This window comes from Falco cherrug, chromosome 8 (genome assembly GCF_023634085.1).
Source record: "Falco cherrug isolate bFalChe1 chromosome 8, bFalChe1.pri, whole genome shotgun sequence".
Taxonomy (NCBI): domain Eukaryota; kingdom Metazoa; phylum Chordata; class Aves; order Falconiformes; family Falconidae; genus Falco; species Falco cherrug.
Window position 1 is genome coordinate 35,532,852 of NC_073704.1, and position 12,023 is coordinate 35,544,874.

Consider the following 12,023-nt stretch of genomic DNA (forward strand, 5'->3'; position numbering starts at 1 on the left):
AAAAATGAGGGAAGATAAGGTACAGTGAAATATATGTCATCCCTTCACAGCCTGGGAAGAGGGTAACTGAGAAAGGGCTCAACTCGTCTATCTGCATAATCTGAAAATAGCTCCTCCACCCCACCACGACTGAAGTCCACACCCTGGGGAAGAAAAAAAGGGGAAAGACAGCATCAGTCTCTTCTAGGGCCAGCCAAACCAGAACTGAGCCCCTGGTTTGAGAGAATAGACTATAGCACAGGAGCAGCGCAAGAACACGCAGCCTCATTAGGCTGAGCAGCTCTGGGTGCTTTCCTCACAGGACCCTGCGCATGTTTTTATCAGAAAAATTCTTCATCTATTTACTAATTTTGCTGTGCAAATACCTTCACAGAGTCCTGTAAATCTGTACAGTTTGGCCAGTTTAACTACAGCTGCAGTTCCTTGGACTCACCTCTGTTCATTGCTACAGACAAGACGCATAAATGTGGCACCGGAGCTGGATTTGGAGGTGCCAGAACCAACTTAGTTCCTGTAAAGGTGGGTTCTAAAATCCTTCAGCTGCCCCCCCAGCTGTTCAGTCTTTGCAGAATTCCAAAGTCTACTTTCATTTCAGCCGACCTACATCATCCAAGGATCAGACTCAAAGGAATTCAGCTCCAGCATTCCCAAATACACTTCAGTGACATCTCTCCTTCATGCTCATGCTCACAGCAGAAAGGCAACAGGGTATGATTCAGCTCTACTACCTTCAGTTTTGTTGTGGGATATATTCTCTATACATCAATGAGTATACATAAAGAAAAACTCCAGGGAGATTTCCCCAGCCAATTCAAGTTCACTTTAGTCTTACACAACAGAGCATATAGAACTGTGGGATCCGTAAAATTAAAAGGAGCAGATACACATCGATTAAACTCCATCTTCAGGTTATGGCCAAGAAAACTATTATGAAAACATTAAAAATGAAAGATGTTCTGTCGTCATCCATATTTCCTTAGATGGTGACAGAACACTGAACAGTGTCGGCATACCAAACAGTCCTTCACTTCTTTTTTCTCTGCAATTCTAGTGCAATCTTATCTCAAACACTGAATTTAGTTCTGGGCCAAAAGGATAGAGACAAATTTGATGGAATTCAGACAATAGCAGCAAAGATGATTAAAGTATTGACTTGGTGGGAAACGATTAACAAGTCCCTTCATAGTAGTTTCAAACAATGACAAAGAGGAGACTAAAATGGGAAGGAATGACTATCTACACCAGTTTGAGGGACGTATACTAACACTAGAGACAGTGAGGAATTGATTAGGTTATTGACAACAGGCTGAAAAGAAATAAACTGGGGGAAATGATGCTGAGTATCTGAAGAAATTACCTAAAGTGAAATCCAATACAGATTGATTTCCAGAGAATCAAAGGAACACTTGTCATGTAAAAAAATAAGGCAGGATAAAGTACAATAAAATATACTGAAAGTGAGGATGCTGCCAGGAATGAGTTGTTTGAAGACCCTGATGTGGAAGAAAAGAGCCTTCTCTCCCTTTCTTCTCAGTGTCTTTCTTTATACATTGCAGTATACACACACACACACAAACACATATATATACATCTAATGGTAATCCACATTAGACACAATTAAGAGTGAAAGGCTTTTGCTGTGCGGTGGGGGAAAGAGCTACTCTGTCCTTCCCCCATGTAGTCAGGTACTGGCAGCGCTTACTCCAGTTTCTCAGTGTGAAGACTGGCTGTCACACACTGATTTCTAATTCTTCCGTCTGCCAGAAACATAATAAAAATGTAAATTAAAAAACATTCATGAATTTCCTACTTAAAAGGTTCATAACTCTCCTATGTTTTATGCCATTCCACCAGTCTAATTCATCTGCACTCAGTTCTACCAAGCGAAATGGGAGAGAACATAGACTCTGCTATCACAGATAATAATACGACACATCGGGATTATGGATACAGTACTATCCAGAAAATATTAGAAAAAGAGGCGGCATACTATTAAAATTCTCTAGTCTCTCTCTCAAGCATCTGTCCATTTAGAATGCAAAGTAAAAATTATTAAACTACAGGAAGTGGCACAAGTCCCCCCACACCCCCTTTAAATCAACATTTCAGATGTTCATCATTCACGAAAATCAGAAAGATATTTTTGCTTGCAGTAGCAACAGTTGGGTTGGCACAAGATTATTTGTCCACTTTTTCTTATAGAATTCATATTAATGCCTCAAATAAGACTTTCCCCACCCAAATTAGTTCTTGAAAGTAATGCTGTGCAGATTTAGGTAGAGCTTTTAAGACTATAGTTTATGCATCTCCAGTCTTGAAATAATCAAAGTTGTTCAATATTACTGTGTAGCTTGAATTTCAGCTGAAAAAAAAACCAACCAGTATTTGAGTGGGGAAGGGAAAAGAGTTAATACACTTGCATGTTCTAAATGATCTGTGTTGAATATGAAAGCACATTTAAAGATTAAATATAACCTTTTAAACTATTTTGTTCTGCATCAGGTTTACTAATCTAGGAGGGTGAGGGAGGAGGACCAGTTTTGGACATAAGCAAGGAAAAAAGCGTATTTGCTTCTTTTCAGATAAGCCCTAAGTGTTTGCCCATATTTTGAGTTGGATCCCTGCTCTTGAGTGGGTGGTTTAGGTTGATTCATAACTCCCGCTGTCTCAGTTTCTCCACTATACTGTGAAAGTAATAATATATAGTATATAAGTGCCATTTACAGAATAATTCCTCTTTGTCAAAGACTTTAATAGTGAAACTTTCTATTAGTACTGCTGCTTTGTATCATTACTCTTCTCTGTCTACCAGATGTGTACATCACGACGCACCCAAACAGGGGAATGATTCTTTCTCCAAATTCTGCACAACACAGCAGAAGACACTTGGTTCTCATTCACATCTTGGGCATTCTGTCAAAATCAATCTGATTGCAGAAATGAAACTAGAACAAGAATTAAACCCAACAGAGGCAGAGAAGATTCTGCCACCAACCAGCTGAAAGCAACTATGTAAGCAATGAGCCAGATAACATCTACTCCCTCTACAGATTTAAACCTGGCTCCCCTGCAGGGCAAACCAGGAAGCATTAAAGCAGCATTTACAAAAAAATAATAATTAGGCCCTTTTTTCTTTAATAGTTGGAGGTCTTAAGCAGGATGCTACAGCCTTAAGTGCTGTTCCCCTTTGGTTTTCCCTATTGGCTCACGGTGCTGTTACCTGGAGCTACCAGAGAAGAGAACCTCTAAACAGGACTCCAAGAAGGTCAAAGAAGAAAGCCAGGCGGGGTCTTGATGGGACTTCTTGCCCAAGGGTGTGTCCTAAACCCACAAGAAGGTGTCACATCCTTCCTATCTTTTTGGGTGAGGAGCCTTTGAGTTAAATCTTAAGCTTTGCCTCACACCTGGGTGAGCCCCCCATTGCAGCTAAGTATGAAAGGAGCTAAGGGGATCTAGTCTCCTACCGCTGCTGGTGAAGTTAGATACATCTGCCAGGGGTGTGGTGGGCTTCAAATACAATACCTGGAGTTATAAACTCTTTAACTGTGAAGCCAAGCTCAGAATTCCCCTGTAACACACAGGATCCAGGCCTGGAGGTCAGGTAGAGGGAAATAAGGTAAAGTATAACCTGCTACCACAACAGACAATAGCCAGTGGCTAAAAGTGAGACTTTAGTGCTTTGCTAGGGAGACAGAACCCATCAGGAAGATCACCTCCCTGCCAAGAGCAAGGAAAATATTACCTAGGGTTTGTGGTATATACCTGTCTCTGCATTGTCATGCTGCCCATGGTGTTGTACCTTATGAACCATTCCTCTTTCAGGGCCGTGCCAAAAACTATCATCTAGTTGATAAATTCCTATCAATGTTTGTTTAAAGCTTTTTCTTGTGACAAGATTTTTGTGGTAATCGAGAAGAAAAGCAATTCACTTGATTAAAGATTGGTAAATATAAGTGACAGAAATAGTTTCCTATGAACATTGTGATGTATTCCCAATCAATAACACCATGACAGAATTGCAGCTTAAGGGAAGGAAGTTACTAGTTTTAGGAAAGGCACATAATTAAATACAAGACAAGTCTACAGATTGTCAAGCGGAGAGACAAGGAGAATAGCCAACCCCAGAATTTGGAGATCGTGCTATTGTTGTCTCTTCAGTTCATTTGGTACTGTCTTTCATTTACTTGTGCAACCTCAAAGTAAAGTTTAAGATCTTAATCTCAAATGTTAGGTTTAACAGCCAGTGACATAACAGAGAGCTGTTTATTAAAGCGTTAGACCATGTTTCACTTTAATATTTTCCTTCGGTAGCAGCAGATGTTAAAAATCCTTAACAATTTAGCTGAACTTTTAGTAATTTCTAAATGTTTCTCATGTGTAACGGCAAAAAGCACCTGGGCCTTTTACCACCAGCTTGACATGGGGATTGGATAGATCTGACTATTGGTAATTGGGATTTTAGCCTTTCATCTCTGCATCAATGTTTCAAACTCAGACCAGGTTGGTATTGAATAAAAGTAATTTCCATCAGCTGGCTGTTCAGTGACCTCTATGAAATATTACAAGTTTATAGTGGACAGGTGTCTTTATAATTAAAATACACTTTGCAAGCACAGTTGGCACCCTGGAATTTTCTTATTACGAACCTATAATCTGCTCCCCCCAGCTCATAAATGGAAAGTATTCAGGAGCACTGAGATGTCATTTAAAAACAAGGAGGATACAGTGTTCTTTGTTAATTCCACAAACAAAGTACCTCTGTTTCTAGAGCAGTTTTGAATCCCCAGAGAAACGCTTTTGTGTGCTGCAGAGACTATTATTCAGGCTAATAAAACTCATGAATTATAAGTAAAAGATAAACTTTTAAACACTGATAAAAACCTAGAGCCTTGTAAGTTATATTGCAAAATCTCACAGCCAGCGCTATGTATGGTGTTCACTGTGAAGAGAATATATATCCGGACAGTATCAAGAAAGCAGAATCACTCAGGATGTCCCACATATCCAAGAATCTGCATAAATTGAGTCAATGTTCCCAGACATCCACACAGAACAAGTATTTTTGGTACCCAAAAATACAAAAAGGGGTTTGATAGGAGAAAGTATATCCGATCTCAACACAAGGTGGTTTCTCTGACTAGGAATCAAGGCAACAGTTTTATATTTCAGTAGGATTTGGGGGATGGACGAGGGGCCAGCACAATGTTTTATGGCTTTTGAATAACCAAGTCCATAATTCAAGCCTCAAACCTTTAATCTGTTTCTCTTCCTTAACCCATTCCGAGGTTTTGGCAGAGAATGTGTGAGAAAATGTTCTCCATTGACTTTGCTTTCTTCTTACACTAACTCTAAATTAAGCAAGGCAGCCCACTTCAGGCTGAGGCCCTGTGACAGATGCAGCTTCGTAGAATTGTGGGACGTTCAGAGACTATCATGGAAATCTTCATGAACTCGACAATGACTCATATCTGCGTCAATGAAACAAGTAAGGAAAACGTTACATAGAATCGAAACAGGGAAGGAAAATTAAGTACAAGTGAATCCCTGGTAGTGAAAATACATGTGCAAGATGTTTCACCTCTTTGAAAAGAAATATTAGTCCAACCTAGTTCAAAATGTGAAAAGATTTGTAGGCCATCCATTGCCAGCCTTAGCGCTGTTGTGCTGTAGGAGAAGGGCTATGCATCCACCCCAGAAAAGAGCCCTCATCTCAGTGTGGGAACACAACACAGAAGAGGTTGGTTAGCCCAAGAATTGAGTAACTTTAATTTTGTGAGAAGGTGAAAAAGAGGAAAGAACCACACAAAAAACCCCAAGCAAACACAGTGTTTTCTAATGGTCCTACTAGGAAAGTCCTACTAGAATTTTTGTCCTACAAGGAACATTCTTCTTAAACTGTTTTTCCTCAGTCACTAACATCCTCTGTAAGTGGCAACTGAAAACTACTAAGAAAATCTCAGCATTTACCCCTCCAGTCTCCAGTTTATATGCATTTAAATCAGTCTGCTTTTTACATACATTTCAGACTCGGTGGTGAAAAGGAAGAGGAAAACCAGGAAGGTGTGGAATCAAAGCAAGCATTCACACACTCATTTTTAACATGTTTCTGTCACGTTGTCCAGAAGAACATCTATAACCTGCTCAAACTGAACCACAAACCCAAAAACTTAAAAACTGAAGACAGCCACTGTTAACAAATTGCAGATGCATGAGACTCATCCAGAAAGACCTCACAAATCAGCAATGAGGGGAAGAGAGAGCAAATCATGCAGAAACTATTTAATCAATGAGTAAAGACAATTATAACATCTGTTAATCTTTTGTGTAGGTTATAATTAGATGCTGCAGAGGAGTAGCCTTTAAGGGGGAGGCAGGGAATCCTTTAACATCTGCTAGAAGGGCAAACACTGTGCAATAAATGACTTTAAATGCAATCAGCAAAATGAGAGCTGTGCAGAGTTCACAAAAGGCCTGTATAAAAGATTGAGGATAACAAAATATTTTGCCAAAGGTCAACTCCTGCAGCACTAGGGCCTGAATAATGACTGCTAGTTTAGAGGCCACATCAAAAACAAATGGGACCGTACCTCTGAAAAAACAATTCTTTTCTCATTCGTGTCATTATAGCAAAAGCACATGCTGCTGCTGTATATCACGTCAGCTTAATGACTTATTACGGCTGAATCTATCAACCTTGAACAGCTTAGAATAAACAGGTAGGTATGATGTATTTTAAAGACCAGAAATCAGTCTAATTAGACCAACACAGAACTGTGTTGTACTGTAAAAGCAATGTGACTCTGATTTTAAATAATTAATCATTCAGTACCTTCTAAAAAATGCAATTATTTACTCATTTTGTCCTTGAAAACAACCATATGCTTTAAGCTGCTACTCACTGAAAATGTGAGACCATGAGGGAGTTGTTTTATCCAGTTTAACACGGCCCTCTACTGGCAAAATAACCCCCCAAAATCTTATCACTATGAACCATTTTGCCAGATCACTTCAGAGCAGCATTTTATAGCAAAGTTACACCAAATCTTAGAAGACAACAGCGTAGATCAGAGCTTTAGAAATTTGCATAAATTAAGCCATCACTTAATCTACCTAGAGTTCCCTTGCTGAGAGCACTACTTCATTTTACCCAGCAGATGCAGCTCTGGCCATCACCAGAGCACTGGGAAAAAAAAAAAAAAAAAAAAAAAAAAAAAGCCAAGTGCTCCTTTCTAGTGGAGTTAAGTAATTTTAGAAGCAAATGCAACCCTTTTACTCATGTCAGATTGTGCTGTGTTCCTCAAGGAGTGCCACTGATTCTGAACAGAATGAATGCACACATATGATTTCAGTTTGTACAATTAGGTAATACTCAGCATAGGCAAAGCAAGCACGATATAATCCAGCTGCAAAAAGAATACCATTCAAAATACAAATATTAACTACCACCAAAAAGCAACTTTACTGCAAAAGAATTCCTGCTTCCTTCTTTTCTCCACCATTACTGAAAATCCATGGTGGTGCTTCAACACAGCTTCAATCAAAGGGAAACAGACAATGAAATTCGCCTCTGTTGTTGCATGCAGTAATTAACTCTTCCTATTTGTATTAAGTCTGAGCAACAAAGAAACAAAAGGATGCGGTAAACTGTTGAATTTAACAATTTAGATAACAATGAATTATAATAATCAATTAGCACTGTCAAAGAAAATAATTTGTGACATGTATTTGATTCTGCACAGGCTTATTGTGTGCACACACTATCTGAGGCTAGTTTAGGTCTGGAAAACAAATAGTGTTGTCCTGTGGAAAGCTTATCAAACATGCAGTTTAACAGTAGCATTTGTTCTTGCTGTGTGTCAATACTAATAGACCATATTTCAGCAACATAATTTTTATCCACTGCTTTATAATCCAACCTGCTTTTCAGGGTCTGCATCATTCATAGTCCATAGACAACGTTACTGTCAGTTTCCAAAAGGCACTGCTGCTGTACAAACCACGTTTATCTGATTCACCTGAATGGCAGTCAATGGAATCGTATAAGATTTCCAAGTATTTTTCACACAATAGGTACCTAACTTTTCATCCTTGAAACATCATGACTAATTTATGTAACCATCAGGGAATACCTAATGTAATTCAGGTTTCTGCATGCTCCATGAGTGGTATCACTAGACAGTACAGAACAGAGTATTACAAGTGTTAATGGTTCATGTTCTATTTACATTGTACATTTATCCTGCTTTAGTAATAAAACGGCATACTAGACGTTACAACTTCTGAAGGTGTTCTGGCAGCTTTGGCACGGATTTTTTGTAAGCATAACTCCGATCCTGCCAAGAGCTGAACACGTGCAGAAGCACACAGGAGCTGCAGAGCATGGTGCCACATTTGGCCCTGGCTGTGCTGTGCTAAGCTCCTCAGCCAACTGTGCTTCCCTTTGGCACCTTTGTTCTGTGGCTTTTATCCCAACCTCAGTCCCACTTGTCAGACGAAGACAGGCTGGAGTCTGCACTTATTCCATTTCTTTTCAGATGGCGAGAAAGCCCAAAGAATTGACATTCTGTTGGCAATTGTCCCCTTTAATGCCATCCCAGAATGTTATCGGATTATGTGCGGTATCCTTGGGCAGATTTCTCAGACCCAGGGAAAATTCAGCCAGGGGATCCCTCTGCTGAAAAGTGAGCTCACTCTATGTCCTAATTTGCTACACTGGAATACAAGAAAGAAAATGTAAATGTGAGAAGGGAAATGTAAGAGAGGAGAATGAAAATCAAATGCCTCTGGGCTCATCAGGTTTTGAGAGTCTGCTTCTGCTCTTAAGGTAATTAGCTGAAGATTTCCTCTTGACTGAAGTGGAACTGGAATTGTACCCTACCACTTTACGTTTACTGAGGCAGGATTTCTACTTGTTTAAATCTAAGCCTCTAAACACTTAAACACAACTCAGGCACAAGAACAATAGCAGAGAAGTGCATGAAGTTTTCTTAAAAAGCAGTAAAATTCACATTTGTACAATTAGGACTTGCACTTAAAATTAATTTAAGTGAGAAAGACAAGTGGCACCTGAGCATTTATTTTTTTTTTAATCTGGTTTTGTTCTAATTATCTTGAAGATTTTGTAGGCATTTGCCAACAGGATACCTGAAGACTTTCCAATTGTAAATACTCTTATCAGTTCACAGCAGTAGATCATCATTATTGGCCACAAGGTGATAGAGGGAAGGAAAGAATGGCCCACAGGAGTCAGCATGATAGAGATCAAACCATCTAACCTTAAACCCGTTCCTTCTCCCCAGGGAAAGGCTCTATCACAATTCTCTGTTCTTCACTCTTATGCTCAGTGGAAGCTTCCAAGCTACAAAAAGGTCTTTTAAAGAAGACACAAACTTTTCATTTTTGCTATTGCTGAGTAAGCAGGATGAACACTTAAGAATAAAACTACGCTCTTATTTAAGCACCTATTTAAAACCCCAAAAGCCTTTTCCATTTGCATGGCATCAGCACATAGCTAAATTTATGGGGTTTGGGGTTTTCCCCCAGGAGAATATGCTTCAATTCCAAAGACAGAACAATGGCTCCTAAGTTGCACAATATATTGACATGCCAAGCCACATTATAACATCAAAAGAGGAGACAGACAGGTTTTGAACTGCTGTAGAAACAGTGTCACTTGAGAGGGGCATCTGCAGTTGTAGCCACCCAAACTTTAATAGGAAGCCCTGAAAATCTGTTGCTGTGTAGGACCAGAGGCCTTGTAAACAAAGCCAGCAGCAAGAAAAGCAAACGAAAATCAATAGTGCTAATAATTCAGGAGGAATCCTCCAATTCCTATACGATTGATTTGTACTGACTTACCCTCATATAGTTGCCATAGTTTTCTGCTTTCGTTCTTGAGAAATGTGCTTTGTCTCCACAAAGACAGATCATTAAATAGAGGTAAACAGTAATAAAAGAGTTCTTCATACACGGTACTGTGATCAGGTTACACCCTGGAAAAGCCACTACAACTGAAATTGCAGTGATTTAGAATGGGCTTCTGGTGAAGGATTGAAATGAGAAGCAGGAGACCTGGGGTTTGTTACCAGCTTTTGAAGTGAGTAAACTAAGTTTTAATAAATCATATCTATGGGCCAGTTTCCCCCTCTGTAAAAAGGGAATAATTCCATGACAATCGCAGCTAGTTGTCCTGAAAATTAGTTAATCGGTGGTCAGAAACATAGTTCTGTCCCACAAACAGCAGGCAGCATAGAAACAGTTTTTTTCACAGCAGTTAGCAGTGTACTAGTGTTTCGGCTCTGATGTTTCAGGATTTGTTGGATTTCTAACAAACACTCAAAACAAAACAAAAATTACTTTCTCACATAATTGACAACTCATTTTATCCAAAAGGCATCAGATTTCAAAGCACTGTATGATTGTTTCTTTTAAATTTATATACCTCCAGCAGTTGAACAGGGGCTAAAAATTAAAAAAAAGTCAATTTTTGCTTTAAATCAATGCCTGTATAAGCAGCAAAACAATTTTTAAAGACAACTGTACTAAAAACCATAAGGAAATCATATTAAAAATTCAAAGTAATTTTGAATATTCAAATAAATACTGTGAAATGATAAAGGAACAATCTTAAGACAGACTGTTTTTTGTTCAGGCAATGACAGTTCTCATGAGATTTTAAGAATCCTAGAATTTCATCACTTAAATTAAGAGAGCCACTTCAGCATAATCTCATGCAAACAAAAGCCAGAATCAAGTTTTCATTTGTCCTTTACTCTGCTGCTCAACCATACTCAGATGCATGGCTTGTAATTACTCCTAATAACTACATACTTGCTGCTCTTTTAATTAAAGCAAAACTACAAATAGCAATGCTGACACACTCCTAAAGAAAATAAGCATTACAGAGATGATAAAAACAGCAAAACAGCAAAAGTCTTACTTGCAGCAGTTCAGTCAAAACATGCCAGCCCTGGAGAACTCAAAAGCGTAAGAAGTCTTTGCAGTGCAGAAATTCTCTTGAGTTTATCCAGTGTTTATTTACCAAGCTTTAAAAGTCTGTGGTTAGAAGAACAGAGTTAGCTTTCTACACCATCCACAGCGCTACTGAAGTCCTCCACTAACAGCAGACATAAAGTTTGCTGATAGTTGGGTTTGCTGCTGCTATGTAGTTGCTCAGTACTTGTAAATACAAGCTCTGTGGACAAAGTCCCAAATGACATCACAGGCAGCTGCTTATTGTTGAGTCTTTATTAACCGACTGTCAAAAAAGAAAAGCAAAGGGGAAAGAAAAGCACAAGCTATCTTCCCTGCAGCACAATTTGCATCTTAGTCGGAGTTGCAGTGCTACACATATAAATACTTCTGTTTACCCAACTGATGTTTTCTTAGAATGAATAAACACTGTTTGCAGGGAAAGCAGAAAAGTAAGAACTTGAACAGCTTCAACACAGAAAGAGCACAGGGAGAAAAAGGAAAATTAACAATGCCAGCAGCGCCCTTTTCAGAATTTACCCCTGAATTTTCCTAATTCTTTTGTTTATTTTAAAACATGTAACTAGGGCTGAAAATTTGCACAGATTTTAAAGCACAGAACAGAGGACTTTAGTAAGCTGAAAGTTTCAACTCACTCCTAATTGTCAAAGTTACATATTGTAGACTAGGATCTTTGCAAGATTTAAGACAGCTCAACTTCAGTTACAATGTGTTTTGAAGAAAACATTTTTACTTTCCCAAGATGAAAATATGAGAAAGCAAGAAACAGCATTAAACATAGGTATTTGCTAGGCACTAAGGGCACAAATACTGACCTTTCCTTCTCAGAGGTGGAGGTCCAAGACTAAGTTATCACTTTGCAGCTGAAACACACACTGAGTTCCCAGCGAGGCATGGGGTACGCACTTGACAGCTAGTTCAGCTACTAATCTGAATCTATCTTCTGTCACTGAGAGTTCCTGCTGAATGAGAGGGGCTGGGATTCTGTGCCTTGATTTCTCAGAATTCAGTCCTTTCAAGTCAGGACTTAA

General features: G+C 39.0%; 1 long non-coding RNA gene across 1 annotated transcript in view; it reads right to left on the bottom strand.

Annotated features, from left to right (window-relative positions):
• Positions 1-11,131, bottom strand: part of LOC129736627 (uncharacterized) — a 126,561-nt gene extending 115,430 nt beyond the window's left edge. Inside the window, exon 1 of the long non-coding RNA XR_008733528.1 lies at positions 10,940-11,131. This is a non-coding gene — a long non-coding RNA (uncharacterized LOC129736627). The remainder of the gene's footprint in view (positions 1-10,939) is intronic.
• Between the last annotated feature and the right edge of the window lie 892 nt (positions 11,132-12,023).